This window comes from Loxodonta africana, chromosome X, assembly GCF_030014295.1.
Source record: "Loxodonta africana isolate mLoxAfr1 chromosome X, mLoxAfr1.hap2, whole genome shotgun sequence".
Lineage (NCBI taxonomy): Eukaryota > Metazoa > Chordata > Mammalia > Proboscidea > Elephantidae > Loxodonta > Loxodonta africana.
In genome coordinates this window covers 38260620-38276740 of record NC_087369.1, presented here as the reverse complement: position 1 = coordinate 38276740, position 16121 = coordinate 38260620, and the positions used below count along the sequence as shown (strand labels likewise).

The 16121-nt window shown below is 39.0% G+C and overlaps 1 pseudogene; it reads right to left on the bottom strand.

Annotated features, from left to right (window-relative positions):
- Positions 1-601: 601 nt before the first annotated feature.
- LOC100656249 (autophagy-related protein 101-like) lies at positions 602-1446 on the bottom strand (annotated as a pseudogene).
- Positions 1447-16121: the final 14675 nt, after the last annotated feature.

Genomic DNA, 16121 nt, shown 5'->3' with positions numbered 1-16121 from the left:
TCTCTTTAAGTGGTCTCTTGTTTCTTTCAACCATAATATTTTGCTCCAGGTGGCTACAAATTTTTTGGTTACCTACAATGTTTTTAAGCAATATACACCTCTTTTCTACTCTAAGTGATTTCCAATTTTGGTGAGGCAGAGACAAGTCCATTGTGTCAGTCCTTCAGGTAGCTCTCAAACAGGTTAGAACAAGCACAGTGTTTTTCAAATAAGGTATGTTCTGCTCACTTTGCCAAAAGAAACCAAGGTCCCACATTGCAAACTGCTAACAAGCTGAGGATGGGTAGGACAAGAGCAAGTAAAAATGCCCCAAAGCATTTCTACTATTTTTAAATTGCTTTTTTCTTGACTCACCACTTTTCTGGTTGCTGTAAACCTTTGACTATTTTCCATAGTTCTGTCAATGTTCATTCTGATACTTGTTTTTCTGTAGAGATGGGAGTTGGGAACTGCCTACTCTATATTTTTGACATCACTCTTTCTTCTCCGACATTTTTTTTCACATTCTCAACTTTATTCACCATCTTTAAGAAGAAGCTCTTTTGTACAGTGGAGAAAGAAGGGGGACCCCAACCTGGGGTGTGGAGAGACAGAGTAAAGCTGGACTTGATTGTCACCAAAGAATGACCAGAGAGGCTGGTGATCCCAAACAAGGAAGCCAGGGGCTACCCTTTCCAAGTCTCACCCAAGGACCCAGAGCAGGTTTTCTGAGCCCCAGCGGCCTCAACAATATAATCCCCAGTAGCCAAGGTCTGGAAACCATAAAGGAGCTCCCAGGCCCCAGTGAGCCCTAGAGGACAAGGGTGTTTTTGATGAGCCCATGCGTGGTGGTGGTGGCTGACTTGCCCAGGGCCTTGGTGATTAGGAAGTAGATCTTGTAGAGGTAGGGCTGCACGTCCCACAAACCTGTGTCAAACATGTCCACTTCTTACTTTGTGAACATCTTGGGCATTTACTCATGTCGGTTCACCACCTCCACGATATTGATGATTTTCTCACCCACCTTCTCCAGGCATAGCTGCTGCTCCTGCTTTGTGCCAGGGCTACCACATGCATCTTGACCATCCACACTTTCCATGAGATGAACTCATCTGAGAAAGGCCAGCAGACTTTTTCTTCTGGTAGAACTCCAGGGACATGTGCCCCAGCCCATCACCACCAGAGTTGTGCAAGGCATCCTTGCGTTCCCCGACAACCTTGTACAGGGCATGGTCAACTCATCAGAGGAGCTGTGCATGTAGATGAAGTTAATGAAGTCACATTCGACATCCTCAGTACCCATGGTGTCAATGGAGTAAGTGCCCTTCATGTAATGGAATTTGCCTGTAAAAAAAAAAAATTTTTTTTTTTCAGTGCAGGAGCACCCGTGTACAACACTGCCAGAATAGACTCCTCCACCTGCTGCCTCTTCATGGACACCTCCAGCACCTCCGAGTGGCAGTTCATCTTGGAGTTGTTGGCCCACAATGGGGAGGGGGACAGGGATTAAGGTGGGAAGCTTCACCGTACCCAGAGGTCATTGCGTATAAACTGGAGTGCAGGTCACTCAGGCTTGGGACAGGCCCCTTCTCCTCCTCCCCATGCCCAGGTATGACCTCTGCAGGTATGACGAAACCTCTGCGTTGGCGATGAGCCACAACAGATGGAAGTGGGTGCCAGACCACCACGGCAGGAGAGGGAGCCAGGACCAGAACACAATCCCACTGCCCCTAGATGCCAGGCAAGTTCTACCTGCTCTACTGGCCTCCAGGAGGGGCATGCATAGCTCGACCATATCCTAACATGAATGCAGCTGTCCAGATAATATTTGTATTCACATGATCACAAAAATATAGTCATGTATTGCTCCATAATTTGTATACTATTTTTTCTTGATAACATCTCGGCTTTTAAGATTTGATGGTGAGAAGTAACCTCCTCATTTGGATGAGTCCACTCACTCCCACCACCGACAGTGTTGTCTTGTCTCTGACACTTTAAATGGTTCTCATCCAAAAAGGTCAAGGTCTAGCTCAAGTATGATCTTTATTCCCCAAATTAAAAGTGCTCTTTCCATAATCTGAGCTTTACAACATTGTTAAGAAGATTAAACTAGATAACTCTTAATGACATTACTTCTTGATTATAATTTGAAATCTGCAACAAATATAAGAATTGACATATTAGAAAGTGGTGTAACTCTAGCATAGACCTTCTAAGACTAGAGCGTGGGAGTGAATACAGTATTTTTATGTAAATAACACACACTTTCTACATTTGTTTGCGAACTGTGCCCTCCCCTATGAGATATTTTCATAACCCTGGTATAGAATTTTTTTTACATGCTGATGTAAAAAATTAGCATAGCATACTTACAAAAATGCTTCATGGGGGGAGAGCATTGTTGGCAAACAAATATAGAAGGCACACATTATTTGCATCAAAATATGATAATTTTCTTCCACAACAATAAAGTCAGACAAGAACATTATTAAATCTTTCATAGTAATTCCATTGAACATGTATCTGAATTTTGCTTAATACTATGAATTCTGTGTTTGTCTTAAATGAATGTCTGCTTATCTTCATGGTTTATCCCCTATTTCTAAATCTTCTGAAATTTGGTGGCTAAAGTCAATTTTTTGACTTTTTAACTGTGACTCTAGTGGTTTTCTAAATCAAATCGTTCTCTGACTTCATCTTTCTAGATTGTGTTTTCTCATTAGAAATATCTCCATTCCATTTATAATGTCCATTACCCTATCTGAAAAATTCAAACTCTGCTGGATTTACAAGACCACCATGTATAATTATGAAAAGTGTGGCCTACACAAATCTAGAAGAGGTTATTCACACAGACTACCAAGTGAATGGCAGCATGTCAAGCTGTGAGATGCACAATTTACTCAACTATTGTAGATGTGCTTGAGGTTCTGCAATTGGAACTGTGTACTGCCCTACTGAGTATATAAGTAAAGCTATCATAAGTTAAAATATATGAGTCATCAGTTTTGAACAGACTAGGTTACTAAATTCAATGCGTTAACCCGCAATCCCAATAAATTTGCCTAATCAAATCAAATTTGTCCATTGTTTGAGCCACCTGTTAGTTGTTATCTAAAAAGAAGCCACTTTTACTACTTAGGAGAGGACTGCAGAATGGAAACCATACTATATGAACATATCCTATCTATAGAAAAGTGAACTTATCCTGACAGGCAAAATTCTAAAAATGGTCTTCACAAGACTCTTGTTCCAGAGTTACTCAATCAAACTCTAATCTAGGCACTGCTGTGAAGAGACTTTCAGAAGTAAATAAATAAAGTCAGTTGACTTTAAGATGTGGAGATTATCTGCTTAGGCCTAACCCAACCAGGCGAGTCCTTTTAAAGCAGTATTTGCTCCACCTGGTGGAAAAGGGAAGCCAGAGATATTTCAAGCATGAGAAGGCCTTGATATGCTGTTACCGGCTTTGAAGATGGAGGGAATATGTGCATGGGTTGGAGAACTTGCACCAACTTAAAAGGAAATGGGGACTTCAGTCCTACAATGACAAGAAACTGAATTCCTCTAATAAAGATAATGAACTTGGAAGAGGAACTCAAGTTCCAAATAAGAATGAAGCCCTTTGCTTTGATTTCATCCTTGTGACCCTGAGTGAAGAACCCAGCTAAGTGACGCCTGAACTTCTTATCTACAGACGGAGTGGGATAATAATTGTTGTTTTAGGTAGCTTAGTTTCTGGTAATGTGTTACGTAACAATGGATAATTAATACACCTATGAACTAGTGAATAGCACATATTATTATTATTTGTTATGATATATGCAACAGCTTGTTTTTTCTTTTCTCTTCTTATTTTATGATTTTTCAGCTTTTGTTATGGAACAGTTTCTTCACCATGTGCATTGATATAAATATGCTCATATCTGTTGCAACAGGTGCTACCGTATAGTATATAAAAAAAAATTATAGTATATAACACCTTAATTTAAAGCACAATATTTTTGTGTCATTTTATAAGGACAGTGTGAGTGCCTGATATATGCAATAAACAGAATGAATTTTAAAAAGAGAGAAAAAACAATTTATTGTCTTCCAAATAAACCAGTCAATTTGTTTAATTCTCTCTATATATCAACAGTTTAGCATAGGAATCAGGGTCTGAAAATTATTTATTATGTGATGAAAAAAAAAAAAGAAAAAAGTTTTTTTTTTTTAATTCAGAGCATGTGTTTGGTAAACAACATAAATTGGCCAATTAGCATAATTCCAGTGTTCTGACCTACAGATGCAAAAGGGCTGAGGGCAAATATTTTATCATCTTCACAAGTTAGCATTTCTAGAAGTTGTTTATTCTTGATTTTATGCCTTGTAGATAGTTTTTTGTTTTTTTTTAGATAGTTTGACGAAACATTCTATGAGCAATGGCTCTCACCATTCTAAAACAAAATACTCCCACATCCTAGGTATCTAGGAAATCATGGTGGCGTAGTGGTTAAGTGCTACGGCTGCTAACCAAATGGTCGGCAATTTGAACCTGCCAGGCACTCCTTGGAAACTCTATGGGGCAGTTCTACTCTGTCCTATAGGGTCGCTATGAGTTGGAATCAACTCGACAGCACTGGGTTTGGTTTTTGGTTTCCTAGGTATCTGCCTGCTTTGTAGAAAAGCCAGGTCTGTTATTACCTTTCAGATCTTCTCAAGTGAGAAAAATAACTGACCAAAATCACATTATTATATGACTTGAAAAAGCCATTATCCTTGTTATTGAAAGAGAGTCTGTGACAGCTCTTGTTGTTTTTAGGTGCCATCCAGTTGGTTCTGACTCATAGCGACCCTATGTACAACAGAACGAAACACTGCCCCGTCCTGCCATATCCACAATCGTTGTTATGCTTGAGCTCATTGTTGCAGCCACTGTGTCAATACATCTCATTGAGGGTCTTCGTCTTTTTCTTTGACCCTGTACTTTACCAAGCATGAAGTCCTTCTCCATGGAAGGATCTCTCCTGACCACATATCCAAAGTATGTGAGATGTAGTCTTGTCATCCTTGCTTCTAAGAAGCATTCTGGTAGTACTTCTTCCAAGACAGATTTGTTCATTCTTTTGACAGTCCATGGTATATTCAATATTTTTCGCCAACACCACAATTCAAAGGCGTCAATTCTTCTTCTGTCTTCTTATTCATTGTCCAGGTTTCCCATGCATATAATGCAATTGAAAACACCATAGATTGGGTCAGGCACACCTTCATCTTCAGAGTAACAACTTTGCTTTTCAACACTTTAAAGAGGTCTTTTGCAGCCGATTTACCCAATGCAATGCATTTTCTGATTTCTCGAGTGCTGCTTACACGGGTGTCGATTGTGGATCCACGTAAAACGAAATCCTTGACAACTTCAATTTTTTCTCTGTTTATCATGACGTTGCTTATTGGTCCAGTTGTGAGGATTTTTGTTTTCTATATGTTGAGGTGTAGTCTATACTGAAGGCTGTGGCCTTTGGTCTTCATCATTAAGTGCTTCTAGTCCTCTTCACTTTCAGCAAGCAAGGTTGTATCATCTGCATAATGCAAGGTGATAATGAATCTTCCTCCAATACTGATGTCGCATTCTTGTTCATATACTCCAGTTTCTTGGGTTATTTGTTCAACATAACAATTGAATAGACCAAAAAACCAAACCCACTGCCATCAAGTTGATTCCGACTCATAGCGACCCTATAGGACAGAGTAGAACTGCCCCATAGAGTTTCCAAGGAGCACCTGGTGGATTCAAACTGCCGGCCTCTTGGTTAGTAGCTATAGCACTTAACCACTACACCGCCAGGGTTTCCACTGATTGAATAGGTATGGTGAAAGGATACAACCCTGACACACACCTTTCCTGACTTTAAATCACACAGTATCGTCTTGTTCTGTCTGAACAACTGCCTCTTGATCTATGTAAAGGTTCCTCATGAACACAGTTAAGTGTTCTGGAACTCCCATTCTTCCCAATGTTATCCATAATGTGTTATGATCCACACAGTCAAATGCCTTTGCATAGTTAATAAAACACAGGCAAACATCTTTCTGGTATTCTCTGCTTTCAGCTAGGATCCATCTGACATCAGCAATGATATCCCTGGTTCCACATCCTCTTCTGAGTCTGGCCTGAATTTCTGGCAGTTCCCCGTCGATATACTGTTGCAGCTGCTTTTGAATGATCTTCAGCAAAATTTTACTTGCATGTGATATTAATGATATTTTTCAATAATTGCTGCCTTCAGTTGGATCACCTATCTTGGGAGCAGGCATAAACATGAATCTCTTCCAGTCAGTTGGCCAGTTAGTTATCTTCCATATTTCTTGCCATACACAAGTGAGACTTCCAGGACTGCATTCATTTGTTGAAACAACTCAATTGATATTCCATCGATTCCTGGAGCCTTGTTTTTCACCAATGCCTTCAGTGCAGCTTGACTTCTTCCTTCATGACCATCGGTTCCTGATCATATGCTACCTCCCAAAATGGTTGAGCATTGATCAATTCTTTTTGATATAATGAATCTGTGTATTTCTTCTATCTTCCTTTGATGCTTCCTGAGTCGTTCAATGTTTTCCCCGTAAAATCCTTCACTATTGCAACTCGAGGCTTGAATTTTTTCTTTAGTTTTTTCAGTATGAGAAATGCTGAGGGTGTTCCTCCCTTTTGGTTTTCTATCTCCAGGTCTTTCCACATGCCATCACAATATTTTACTTTGTCTTCTTGAGCTGACCTTTGAAATCTTCTGTTCAGCTCTTTTACTTCATCATTTTTTCCCTTTTGCTTTAGCTACTCGACATTCAAGAGCAAGTTTCAGAGTCTCTTCTGACATCCATTTTGGTATTTTCTTTCCTTCCTGTCTTTTTATTGACCTCTTGCTTTTTTCAAGTATGATGTTTGATGTCATTCTATAACTTGTCTGGTCTTTGGTCATTAGTTTTCCACACATCAAACTATTCTTCATGTGGTCTCTAAATTCAGGTGGGATACACTCAAGGTCATACTTTGGCTCTCGTGGACTTGTTTTAATTTTCTTCAGTTTCAAATAGAACTTGCATATGAGCATCTGATGGTCTATTCCACAGTCAGCCCCTGGCCATGTTCTGACTGATGATATTGAGCTTTCCCATCATCTCTTTCCACAGATATAGTCAATTTGATTCCTGTGTGTTCCATCTGGTGAGGTCCATGTGTATAGTTGCTGCTTATGTTGGTAAAAAAAAAGGTATTTGCCATGAAGAAGTTGATGGTCTTGCAAAATTCTGTCATACAATCTCCAGCATTGTTTCTATCACAAAGGCCATATTTTCCAACTACTGATCCTTTGTCTTTGTTTCCAACATTTCAATCACCAGTAATTGTCAATGAATCCTGGTTGCATATTTGATCAATTTCAGACTGCAGAAGTTGGTAAAAATCTTCAATTTCTTCATCTTTGGCCTTAGTGGTTGGTGCATAAATTTGAATAATAGTCGTATTAACTGGTCTTCCTCATAGGTGTGTGGATATATCCTATCACTTACAGCATTGTACTTCAGGATACGTTTTGAAATGTTGTTTTTGATGTTGAGTGCAATGCCATTCCTCTCCAAGTTGTCTTTCCCAGCATAGTAGACCATATGATTGTCTGATTCAAAATGGTTAATACCAGTCCGTTTCAGCTCACTAATGCCTAGGATATCGATGTTTGTGCAGTCCATTTCATTTCTGATGATATCCAATTTTCCTAGATTCATACAGCTCTTAGGGTGTATTAAATAGTGGCTGACAAGAAACATGAAGGAAACCCTGGTGGCAGATGATATGATCTTATACACAGAAAACCCCAAAGAATCCACCAGGAAACTACTGGAACTAATAGAAGATTTCAGCAAAGTATCAGGATATGAGAAAAACATACAAAAATCAGTTGGATTCCTCTACACCAACAAAGAGAACGTCAAAGTGGAAATCATCAGAAATGAAATCAATACCATTTACAATACCCCCAAGAAGATAAAATATTTAGGAATAAATCTAGCCAGAGATGTAAAAGAGCTATACAAAAAAAAAAAAACAAAAAAAAAAACAAAAAACTGCAAGACACTACTGCAAGAAACCAAAATAGACCTACATAAGTGGAAAAACATACCTTGCTCATGGAATAGGAAGACTCAACATTATGAAAATGTCGATTCTAACCAAAGTGCTCTACTGATGCAATGCAATCCTGATCCAAATTCCAATGACATTTTTTAATGAGATGGAGAAACAAATCACCAACTTCATATTGAACAGGAAGAGGCTTCGGATAAGTAAAGCATTACTGCAGAAGAAGAACAAAGTGGGAGGCTTCACACTACCTAGTTATAAAAAAAAAATTATAGGACCTATTATACGGCCATGGTAGTCAAAACAGCCAGATACTGGTACAACCACAGCTACATAGACCAATGGAACAGAATTAGAATCCAGATGTAAGGTCATCCACCTATGAGCAGCCGATAGTTGACAAGGGCCCAAAGTCCATTAGATGGGGAAAAGACAGTCTCTTTAGCAAATGGTGCTAGCATAACTGGATATCCATCTGCAAAAAAATTAAATAAGACCCCTACCTCACAACATGCACAAAAAGTAACTCAAAATTGATCAAAGACCTAAATATAAAATCTAAAACAATAAAGATCACGGAAGAAAAAATAAGGACAACACTAGAAGCCCTAATACAGGGCATGAACAGTATATAAAATATTACTAACAATGCACAATCACCAGAAGATAACTAGATAACTGGAGTGCCCTAAAAATCAAACACTTATGCTCATCCAAAGATTTCACCAAAATAGTAAAATGATAACCTACAGGCTGGGAAAAATTTTTGGCTACAACATTTCTTATCAGGGTCTAATCTTTAAAATCTACAAGATACTGCAAAACCTCAAATACAAAAAGGCAACCCAATCAAAAAATGGGCAAAGAATATGAACAGGCACTTCATCAAAGAAGACATTCAGGTGGGTAGCAGATACATGAGGAAATGCTCACGATCATTAGCCATTAGAGAAATGCAAATCAAAACAATAAAATACCATCTCACCCCAACAAGGCTAGCATTAATCCAAGAAACACAATAAATGTTGTAAAGATTGTGGAGAGACTGGAACACTTATACACTGCTGGTGGTAAGGTAAAATGGTACAACCACTTTGGAAATCAATTTTTCACCTCCTTCAAAAGCTAGAAATAGAAGTACCATACAGTCCAGCAATCCCACTCCTTGGATATATTCTAGAGAAATAAGAGCCATCACACGAATAGATATATGCACACCCATGTTCATTGCAGCACTGTTCACAATAGCAAAACGATGTAAACAACCTAGGTGCCTATCAATGGACAAATGGATAAACAAATTATGGAATATTTGCACAATGTAATACAATGCAATGATAAAGAACATGATGAATCCTCAAAACATCTCACAACATGGATGAATCTGGAAGGTATTATGCTGAGAGAAATTAGTGGCAAAAGGACAAATATTGTATGAGACCACTATTATAATGACTCAAGAAAAGGTTTAAACACGGAAGAAAACATTCTTTGATAGTTACGAGGGTGGGAGGGAGGGAGAGGGGTATTCACTAACTAGATGGTAAAAAAAAATATTTTAGGTGAAGGGAAGGACAGCACACAATTCAGGGGATGTCACCACAATTGGACTAAACCAAAAGCTAAGAAATTTCCTGAATACAATCAAGCACTTCAAGGGACAGATTAGCAGGGGCAGGGGTCTGGGGACCATGGTTTTGGGGACATCTAGGTCAACTGGCATAGCAAAGTTTATTAATAAAATGTTCTGCATCCCACTTTGGTGAGTGGTATATGAGGTATGAGCTATTGAGAGGCCATCTAAGATGCATCAATTATTCCCAACCCACTTGGAGCAAAGGAGAATGAAGAACACCAAAGACTCAAGGAAACTATGAGCCCAAGGGACAGAAAGGGCCACATAAACCAGAGACTCTGTCAGCCTGAGACCAGAAGGTCTAGATGGTGCCTGGCTCCCACCAATAATCAACTGACAGGGAACACAACAGAGGGTCTCTGACAGAGCAGGAGAAAAGTGGGGTGCAGAACTCAAATTCTAGTGAAAAGACCAGACCTAATGGTCTGACTGAGACTGGAGAACCCCAGGAGAAACGGCTCCCAGAATCTCTCTTAACTCAGAGCTAACACCATTCCTGAAGCCAACTCTGCATACAAGGGTTAGCCTGGACTATAAGGCATAAAATGATACTCATGAAGAGTGTGATTCTTAGTTCAAGTGGATACATGAGACTAAATGCGCAGCTCCTGCCTGGAGGTGAGATGAGAGGGCAGAAAGGGACAGGGGCTGGTTGAATGGACATGGGAAATCCAGGGTGGAAAGGAGGAGTGTGCCGACATATTATAGGGATAGCAACTAGGGTCCCATAACAATGTGTGTTTAAATTTTTGTATGAAAAACTAACTTGAGTTGTAAATGTTTACTTCAAGCACAATAAAAAAAAAAGTATTTTAAATACTGATCATATGGGGCAATATGTCCAAATATAATACAAAGAGATGGAGTGTGGTTGCAATGTATTTAGGTAGATTTAGAAAGATTAGTGAATTATCTTTCTAGCTGTTCTTCGTTATCTGTAAACGAAGAGTTAGGTTTTGATGACTTTTAAGGTCCCTTCCAGTTCTATAATTAGATGATGCTGAAAAACTGGTTAACAGGAAAATAATCCAAATTAATAAGAAAATTTAAATCTTTATATATGGTGCTTCAAACCTAACAATGTGATCAAACACTCATCAAATTTATGAAGAATAAAACATGCTATCCCCTTGCTCTACACTAATTAAATAGAACTTAATTTCCTGGACTCTCACAATTTTACCATTCCAGTTCTTTTCCTGACTCTTTAAACAAGATTAAAAAATCTTTATACTTTTCCTGGGGATTTTATTACCTAATGAACTTGTTCCAATTTGCACTTTTGGGGAACTAAAAAGAAAGTGGAAACCCTGATGGTGTAGTGGTTAAGTGCTATGGCTGCCAACCAAAAGGTTGACAGTTCAAATCCACCAGGCACTCCTTGGAAACTCTATGGGGCAGTTCTACTCTGTCCTATAGGGTCGCTATGAGTCAGAATCGACTCGAAGGCAATGGCTTTTGGCTTTAAAAAGAAAGCTTCTAGTCCATCTTTTCTGTCACTGTGTTTATGTTCATATACCTTTTAGCGATATGTCACTCATTGATTCATGTCTTGCGAAAACAAACAAACCATAAAATGAAAATACCGAATGCCTGCTAAGTACTGGGGATCTTAGTTTGTAATCTTCAGGCATATAGGCTGAAGCAGGGATTAAGGAGCATGTGTTTTAGTGAGTATGCTCTCTTCAGGAAAAACCTGTGAGAGGAATTAAAGAAGCAGAATAGCGAAGGGGAAACAGCACCCAAGGATGCAGTCTCACCTAAAATCTAGGGTTGGTCTGATCTGTCGAGGTGGGGTAATGGGGAGCTCTGGGGCATAAATCACACCACAGAGTTGTTTTGCCTTGAGGCAAGGGGCCAGCTTTATATAACCCAGTATTTGTTAGTCATTTTGGTTGGGTGCCTTGGAGCTGATTTCAACTCATAGCAACCCCATGTGACAGAGTAGAACTGCCCCATAGGGTTTTCCAGGCCGTAATCTTTACAGGAGCAGCTCATCAGGTATTTCTCCCATGGAGCTGCTGGGTGAGTTTGAACTGCCAAACTTTGGGTTAGCAGCCAAGCACTTACTGTGTACAAAAGGAGAGGGTGATGAAGGAACATAACCTCTTAGATGATATGGCTTCCCCAGCCAAGAGTAATTCTGTGGTAAAGAGTACAGGTGTGAGACTTTAGCAGCCAACCCTCATAGAAGCCGAGGTGTATGAGTCCAGTAAAAAAAGGATCTGGACAGGACACCAGTAGCATCTACTACAATCTTCTTCTGGCCCCTTGCACTGAAAAGATTCATTTGTTTCTCATTTCAAGTTCGCTGTATCAAGGTACAGTTCTCTAGAATTCTATAGTCTAGAAATTTATAAGAGAAAGATTAGTGGGATGAACTACATTCACCATTACTATAGTTGGTCCTGAGGTCATAAAAAATATACATTTTCCCTTCTTACCACTCCTTCTAGTTTGTCCTTACCCTTGACAAGCAATTTGCTCAATGAGGAAAATTGTGTGGTGACCTTGACCTTTATCCCTGAGGAGGCTGAGCCACTGGTCACCATACTGTTCTCAGACTGTGACTGCTGTATGTGTCCATTTACTGTTAAAATTGGGCACGGAGATACCAGGGGACCCCCAGTGCATCTCATGAGTACTCAACTTATTCTTCCCTAAGCAATTGTATAGCAGTAGTCCTGTCTCCTGATTATCAGGGTAATTACCTTGTCATTATGGTGACTAGTTTCCTTGCCCACTGGCCTTTCAACAAAAGGAGACAGCGTTGATCAGGCAGGAGTCACAGTTACAAGTTCAATGAGACTCTTGCTGTGTCTTCTGTTGGAAATACCATTTGGGAACCAGGGTCTTTAGACTAACAGAGTGTACTTTGTGGAAACAGGAATCATAAATTTCTAAAGTGAGTCACTGGGAGTGATGATTAATTGGGATACTCTGACCTATACCACTAGTTCCGAAATCCATGTATTCTACCTACTGGTGACACAGACTTTTATAGTGATCACTCTATTTAGGGGAGTATAGAGTGTCCTTGAGAATGATGTCTCATTCTCTCTGGGTATCATTTCCCTTGGCACCTCAGATTCATCTTGAAGAGGTCATTGGTGAAAATTTTAATAATTGTACCTCTTCACCATGTCTGTGGATAACCATACTCACCTACTACCAGTGTGGGGTCTTTTTGCCCACCAGTCAGCCAGTAACACATCCTCAAAAATACCAGTTTAGAGTTTGCTTCCCATGACCACACCTGGTACTAAGGTATCTTACAGCTCCCAGGAAATGTACTCTGGAATGCATAATTATGGACAGAAGACTTATTAGGGCATGCTCTAGGGAGATACACCTGTTAGGAAGATATTTCTGCAAGAAAGTGAAGTAGGAAGGACTGGGTAGAGGGACAAAGTAGTTTACAATGCCATTTCAGCTGAAGCCTCAGCTGATACTACATATGGAGCTCTAGAGTCTACAGGCATTGGCCATGGAATGCTTTCTAGGAGGTGTCTAATCTTGGAGAGGGTATTTTCCTACAGTTGAGTACAATTCCCAGTCAGCTGAAAAAAGGATGTCTTGGCTCGGAAGACAAAGCGTGGGTGAAACAACACAGTGTCCACGACATATATTGTTATCCAAAACCAAACAAAACCTGTTGCTCTCAAGTCAATATTATTATAGTCAATAATAATAGCAATATATTGTTATTGCTAAAACATTTGAGAGTAAGTTTCAGATATCATCATCCTTTATCTCTAAACATTTTAGTGTGCACCTCCTAAGATTTAAGAGATTCTATTATATAACTATTGGAAACCCTGGTGGCACAATGGTTAAGTGCTACAGTTGTGAACCAAAGGGTCAGCCGTTCGAATCCGCCAGTTGCTACTTGGAAATTCTATGGGGCAGTTCTACTCTGTCCTATAGGGTTGCTATGAGTCAGAATCGATTCAATGGCCCTGGGTTTTTTATTATATAACTATAGCACAGTGATCAAACTCAGGAAATTTCAAATTAATATATTATTACCAAATATACAGGTCATATTTGAATTCTACAATTTGTCCCGGTACTGTAATTTATAGCAATTTTTTTCTAATCCATGATCCAATCCAATATCGTGATTGTCATCAACTATCATGTCTCTATCCACTTTTGGATACTAAATATCTCCTTCTCAGTTGTCTCAGACCCTAGTGCTGCTGTAACAGAAATTCCACAGGTGGGTGGCTTTAAAGAATGGAAGTTGATTTTTTCCCAGCTCTGGTGGCTAGAAGTCCAAATCAAGGTCTCAGCAGTATTGATGACTTCTGTGAGCCTCTCTCCTGGTTTCTGGTGTCTGTCAGAGATCCTTGGTTTTCCTTGGCATCTGTCTTTCCCCTGTGTTTATGTCTCTATGTCTATTCTGCTCTTTTTATAACTCATAAGTGATTAGGTTTAGGACCCACCCTACTCTGGTATGACCTCATTAACATAACAAAAGAATACCTCTATTTCCAAGCGGGGTCATATATACAGGTACAGGGGTTAATATTTCAAAACATATTTTTGGGGGGGCACAATTCAATTCATAACATCAACTTTCCTGAAATTAAATGCCAAAATTTCTTGGATTGAAATATCATGATTCTCCTTGTAATTTTCATATCAGATTTAGAAATGGACACATATCACATGATTAGGCCCAAAAGCTCTGATTTGGAAACCCAAGAATTTGCTAAAGATTTTTATACCCTTCATTCTACTTTGGAGCCCTAGTGGTGCAGTGGGTAAGAGCACAGCTGCTAACCAAAAGGTCAGGAGTTCAAATCCACCAGTTGCTCTTTGGAAACCCTATGCGGCAGTTCTACTCTATCCTATAGGGTTGCTATGAATTGGAATCTACTCAATGGCAATGAGTTTGGTTTGGGGTTATGCTACTTTAAACCTGATATAAGAACATTTATGCTTCACACTGACCAGTGAACAATTTAGAACATAGTAATGGATTGTGTGTGTGTGTTCTCTCTGTGTATTAAGAGAGTCTTTATTATTTGGACTGTATTACCCATCTCTCACTATTGAAAAACACTAGAATTATGGTACAGGAGATGTCAACTTAAATGCTAACTGTACACTACTACAGCCTTATAAAGTCACTGAAGATTCAAAATAAATGGTGTGCAAGTTGGGAATTGACTATTACCTACATTTGCAATTAGCAGGGAATGCCTATATGTCTGAGTAAGCTAAACTGAAAGAAGTTCCAGGAAGGTAATTTTCTTCTCATAAGAGTGTCTAAGCAATTTCCCAATTTATACTTTGCTGCTTCCTTATTTATTCTTTAAACTTGGCCGACTTTATTTGTTTATTTTACAGTAGAGTAACATAAGAATATTTTCATAATCCCAGAAAAAGGCTACAATATTTTTTCCCATCTTTTCCTCTTCAGTCTTTGGGAGGTTTGTCTGATGCTGGTCTCCTCATTAAAAACAAACCTTTAGGCAGAAATTTGGTCCTGTTTGGCACTGAGGAGGAGACTTTAGCCCGGATATTTAAACTGAGAGCAAATGCATTGTTTTACATGTTATTCTGGATAACTAATTTTTTTTAATTTAATTGAAAGAGGGTGCTAGGTCCTTTTTTTTAACCTTTTAGAAATACTCTCAGCAATGTAAGACTTGGGACTTTAGCATTATTTTCTAATCCTCATGTATGTGCTCAGTTAAGAAATGTGAACAATTTCTCTTCCTCAATATCTTCTGTATCTACATCTTTTGATTTCCATAACTTCCCACACCTTATTTTTTTCTCATCTGGCTTACTATAATTTCTGGTTTACCAACTTGCTTTACTACTACTTACAAATATTTTGTAATGGTTCCTTATCTCTCTCTCAATATACGAAGACATAATAATAATAATATGGGAATAACTAGATGCTACACAGGAGCCTAGGTGGTGCAGTGGTTAAGTGCTTGGCTGCTAACCAGAAATTTTGCTGTTTCAAACCCACCATGTGCTCCAGGGAAGGATTACAGCTTTAGAAAATTTTGGGGGCAATTCTACTCTGTCCCGTAGGGTCACTACGAGTCAGAATTTGTCTCTATAGCAACTGGTTTGTTATGTTTTGCTTTGTTTTGTTTTATTTTATACAGTTCTACAACATCTTTCATCTTGTCTTTTTCTTACTTCACTCTCTCAGGGCTAGTTGCTTTAAATAGTACATATGAAAAAACTTTTCAAATAAATTATGAATAAGCTTGTGGCAAATTTATTTCAAGTTTGCATTAAGGAAAGAGGTCTCACAGTGAGCCATTTCAAATATTTTGTCTCTTGGTGAAGACATTACAGGAAAAGAGAATGGGTACAGCAGACTTTCTTCACTTTCGCGCTATTGACATT